Source organism: Sciurus carolinensis, chromosome 6, assembly GCF_902686445.1.
Source record: "Sciurus carolinensis chromosome 6, mSciCar1.2, whole genome shotgun sequence".
Lineage (NCBI taxonomy): Eukaryota > Metazoa > Chordata > Mammalia > Rodentia > Sciuridae > Sciurus > Sciurus carolinensis.
The window spans coordinates 23,665,539-23,671,285 of NC_062218.1; the positions used below are offsets into that span (position 1 = coordinate 23,665,539).

Sequence of the window (5,747 nt, forward strand, 5' to 3'; positions counted from 1 at the left end):
GTCAACAATCATCCATTAATTCAATAAGAATTATATATTTTACAATACATAATAATCTTTAATTGTCATTAGTATGAACTATCATTTATTTTAATGCCTAATATTTAAAAAAACACTAAAATAAAGGTTTTATAACCACTATTTAACAATTGTTTAATTCTTCAAAGCACCTACTATATATTTTTTATGTGAGTATGTAATTAACCTGACCAAAGTATAGAGTAATTGGTTGCTTATCAATATCTGAATGTAAATTTCAAGGTACTTCCATTATACTCCTCTGCTTCTACATTACAATTTGCAATGTACAGAGAAATTTTGTGACTTCATTTAATAGTTTCAGAATACATATATATCTTTTTTGGGGGGTGAGTAGGTACCAGGGATTGAAGGGATTGAACCCAGGAGCACTTAAGTATTGAGCCACATCCCCAGTCCTAATATGTATTTTATTTAGAGATAGGATCTCACTGAGTTACTTAGTGCCTCACTTTTGCTGAGGTTGGCTTTGAACTGGAATCCTCCAATCTCAGGCTCCTGAGCCACTGGGATTACAGGCCTGTGCCACTGCTTCTAGCCCAGAATAAAAGTTAAACTCAACATTTTCACATAAATTATCAGTCCAAACTGAATTGTGAACCCCATGAAAGCAATCACACATTTTTTTATTTCCTCTAATTTTTTGCAAAGCAAATAGAAACAATGGAAAATATGTAGTCTTAAGAGTTGATTGCTCTGGTACAAGTTCTCACTCTTGACTTAAGAGTCTGTATGACTTCTATTTCCTCATCTATAAAATGGAGACAAATTGTAATAATCTCATAACTTTGCTACATGTATTCAATTAAATCAATATATGAAAGACTGACAATTCAAGACATTCAGCACCTTTTTGGTTAGCATCTTTTCAGGATAAATATTTACTTACTGATTTACTTATTCCTGTATAGAATTCCAAATATATTTTTTGAGTATCTCCCTACAAATTTGAACCCATTGACCATTATATAAACTAAGGTTAAGAGATAATTGATTTTAAAGGTATTATAGCTTTAAATTTTTCCTTCTGTATTGTCTGAACTAATGGAAAAGACAAAATTGTTTATCATCTTCTCAGCTTCCTACTGGAGCCACAGAGTCTGTAGTGAACGTCAGAGTTCCTTCCCTATTTAAGTATTAAACTTTTGTATTCAGAAACATGCTCTCTTTCAGCTTCCAGGGACTGGGTGTAGGCCCAGACCTGTAAGTGGAGCCACCATGCTGGTGGCTCAGAACTGGGTATGTCTCAAAGCCTATGTGACCCTGTGGAGATCCTTTGAGAAATCCCATCTTGACCAAGAACTGAAGCTGATGGGTGAGTATGGTCTGCAGAGCAAACTTGAGGTCTGGAGGGTCAAATTTACTCTGGCCAAAATTCTCAAGGCTCCCCAGGAACTGCAGATACTGGAAGGAAAGCATCCCCGATGTCTGTTAGAAGGCAATGTTCTGCTGGGATGACCTGTCAGCATCAGGGTGCTGGACACGGGCAAGATGAAGCTGGATTACATATTGGGCCTGAAGATGGAGGATTTCTTGGAGAGACACCTGCAGACCCAGGTCTTTAACCTGGGCCTGGCCAAGTCCATCCACCACACATGTGTGCTCTTCCATCAGAGCCACATCAGAGTCCACAAGTAGGTGGTGAACAACCTGTCCTTCACTGTCCGCCTGGACTTCCAGAAGCACATTGACTTTTCTCCCAGGTTTCCATATGGGGTGATGTGAAGAGAAAGAATGCCAAGAAAGGCCAGGATGGGGCCGAGTCTGGTGATGATGAGGAGGAGGACTAAGCCCTTCCCTCATGGACTGGAAGATTGTTTTCCAGCCAGATAATGAAAAAGGATCAGCACTTTACAAAAACAAACAAACAAACAAACAAAACCGCAGAAACATGAGACAACTTGCATCAGAGCTCCACTGTGATAACATACTTGAAGAAACAACATCAACACATCTGGGACTCAGGCCTTGTCTCATTCAATGAGCAAACCAAATACCGGTATCCAAATACCTCTTCCCAAACCCACTCCCTCCGTGGGCTAAACTTCCTCCAGCAAAGCAAAACTTCACTGTTTTCTTCCTAACAGTTTTAAAGAATCACACTTAAATTCTCAAACTCTGGTTCATTTCAGCAACTACATGGCTAACATATCTAATGTAGGATCTATGATATTGCTTACTGCCATTTATCTAATTTCATTTGACCATGAATGTTCACTGAAAACATTTATTCTAGAGACCTTGAATTCAAGTACAAACCATTTTTGTCATTGGATATTTCACATCTATTCAATCCTCTTTCATTTGACACACGGCCTCAAATTCTAAATTCTTAGAGATGATCAATCCTTTTATGACTCTCATTTCCATTAATGATTTTAGTTCTCCTTGTTAAATTATTTCCCAAAGAAATTCCAGTCAATCTGTTTCTTGCAATAAACTTGCCACACCTTTTTCCACATCTGGAAACATTCCATTGATGAGTCCACCCCCTCTTATTTTTAATATGTTAAAGCTTCAAAAAATTGTTAAAGAAAATCACTCAGCCTCTAGCACTGATTCAAGACAGTCAGCATCAACAGAGGTCTGAATGTCAACTAGCAGATCTTTTTCCTGTCTCTGTTAACTTCTCCTTGCCATGTTCCACTCAGGTGATGGCATGTTTTCTCCTTTAACCCAAGCCCCTTCTACCGCACATTCTTCTGGTCTATAGGAAAAGCTCGTGCTTTGATAATTCCCTTAATTTTTCTCTCATTGTTTTTTGCTCACCCCTGTGAAGTCTTTAGCCTTTTTTCAATAGCGTTTTAACCATGCATGGTTTGTCCTTTTTGTAAAACCAACTAATGGATAAACAAAATAGCTCTCCTTTGATCTATTTATTGCTGTCCTCTACTTATTCTCTCCTCTTCATCCCAGTAAATTTTTTGAAATTAATTTGCATAACTTCGTCTTCACTAACCTCCTACTAATTTTCCACTCACTGCCATATAAATATAGACATCTTACAAACTATTTTCAAGTCATTAAAAAAATTGTGTGTACATGCATCTTTGTATATTTATACATTATTTCCCCTATATATATATGAAATATCAAATGAGTCAAATATCAAATGACCCTTATCAGTCCTTACCTCAATACACCTCTTGGAACTACATAACAGCCCGCCTTTTAAGAGGGCATCATGCTGGGTGCAGTGGCACATTCCAGCAATCTCAGTGACTCCAGAAGCTGAGGCAGGAAGATTCCAAGTTCAAAGCATGCCTCAGGAGATTAGCAGGCTCCTAAGAAACTTATAACGTGTCTTAAAATTCAAAAAAATGAAAAAGGTTTCGGATGTGGCTCAGTGGTTAAGGGCTCCTGAGTTCAATACTGAGTTTGAATTATTTCATAGTTCAGTGTTTCAGCAAAACAAACAAAAAACAAAACAAAATAAGACAAAACAAAAAGGCATCATGGTACTCTTGCTTTCCTGTAACCATTAAATTACTTCCCAGTAACATTAGCATAAATTCAATGTGATGATGAACAGATTCATGAAACAGCCTCTTGTCATAGCTTATATTGTTCATTTTTTAACCTCTCTGTTTCTTTTTTTGGCAATGTTTAGTACCCAGAAAATATTTTCACGATTTCACTTAGGGGCTGTTGTAAAGATACTTCCTTAACCTGGAAGACACCTGTCTTACAAACACCCGCCTCTTTCATTTGTATCACTCATAGTAGTTCTTTATTTTGATACCACCAGTTATTGGTGACCAATTCTGCTTTCTCAAATGTTGAAGTTTGAACGTTAGAGAAGCACACGGAGGCAAGCATACAGGGCAGGTTTTATTTAAAGGTAGTAACACAGACTTCTCCCAGAAGGGAGTGGTGGCTGGTATTCTGGTATCCTAAGAAGTGAGAGCACCCTGCCCCTTTTATAGACTTAAGTTTCCTTTGTTCTCCTGCTCTCCCCCCTTATTTCTCCTTCCTGCCTAGGCCCAAGAGATGCTGGTGGGATGGCCAAAATATGGAAAGCAGATGGGCAGAGGACTAAATGGACTGATCAGGCAAGTAGCTGCCCAGGGGTATTAATTAGCAACTCCCTGTCTGCAGCCTTTTGGAAGGGGTAGCAGAGGCAGGTAATCTTGTGACCAAAGGACTTTGGAGACACTGATATTCCAATCTCCCAGGGATGGTCTCCAATTTACCAGATCCATATTGACTTCCATTTCCTGGATTCAAACTGATCACCTACCTGCCTGTCTTTGATTCTGGCTTCAATTTGTTAATGTGCCTGAAGCATTCCTTTCTCACACTCCTGCAAAGCTATCTCATTTCTAAGTTCACATCTGTATAACACTAAATCATTACAGGCTTCATCATCATCCACTTTCTGCTCCAGACATGATACAATGTGAGAGCAGATCATTCGTTCACTCAGTATTCTTGCACTTAACAGGAGTTTGTTGTGCTTAAAGTGACATTTTGTATTTATTTTTAAGATAGAGAAGTGAGCCATCACTATCTGATATTATTCTTTAAATGAGACATATCCTGAGATAAAAACAAAATATTTATCTAATATCAAATATTTTAAGTTTTATGAAAGAAAAGTATGAGGCAATTTTTAGAATAACTGCTTGTGTGTCAATAAAACAGAATATTAATTATAGGATAAAATTTCATTAATTACTTTATTACTTGTAGAAAATCATTTCATAGTTCAATGTTTCAGCAAAACAATTAATTGCATTTATTACAAGCAAAGTGTTTTAAATGGATGCTTTTTATCTTGTATATTTATATTATTACAGAATACTAACTGGAATGTTTCCTGTTTTGCTAGCTTAAGCTTAACACCAAATCTGAGAGAAAAAAAGATGGTTAATAGCGTACATTACAAGATTAAAGAACTAGTGGGTATTAGAGCTAGTCAAAACTCACAGGATTTCCTGAGAGAAATGCAGAATAATTTGAAAGGGAATAAATTAATTACAGCAAAGAAAATATCACTTTATAGAAAGTTTTACTCAGATTAATAGTAGTAGGTGAGACGAAATCAGGGAACCTTAGAAAATACAATTTTTAACTATCTATTTTGAAAATCACCCTGAATTCTTGCTCAAAACCATTATTACACATTTCTGAAAGTGATTTGCTGAGGAAGGGAAATAAGCAAGCAAAAATAAAGCAAATTAAATCTCCCTAAAGAAATCGAATTCCTCTCTAACCAAAGGTTTGTATATCTGTATTCTCTCCAGCCCTGACATTTAACATTGCGTGTAGCATGAATAGTAGGTAAACGCTCTGAGTCTCCAGAGAGAATGTGTAATGCTATTCTTGCTTTGTGTAACTGAACTCAAAGAATCTATGTGAAGTTAATATTCATGCTCCTTTTGTGTTGGCATACAATTCTGAAAGACAGAGAAGACCTGGGGTCAGAACCTAGGTAGTGAACTTCTTGAACTTTCATGCCATGCTTATTTGCATAGCTTTGTGGTTCATAAACTCACTTAACAGAAACTTTCTATTCTATTTAAGCAGTTTTCTCAATATACCTGTTGTTTCTACATTTTTTCTAGTTCTTTTATTCATGTTATGATTCTTCTTATCTATTTTTATAAATAGACACTACCTGACTAGCACCAGATGAGACACCTCTATTTCTCCATCCCTGAACACATTCCTAGCAACACTTATTAATAAAATTCTGATTTAGGAAA

At 36.7% G+C, this 5,747-nt stretch overlaps 1 pseudogene; it reads left to right on the top strand.

Annotated features, from left to right (window-relative positions):
• Positions 1-1,257: 1,257 nt before the first annotated feature.
• Positions 1,258-1,829, top strand: LOC124987526 (40S ribosomal protein S9-like; annotated as a pseudogene).
• The last annotated feature ends 3,918 nt before the right edge of the window (positions 1,830-5,747 follow it).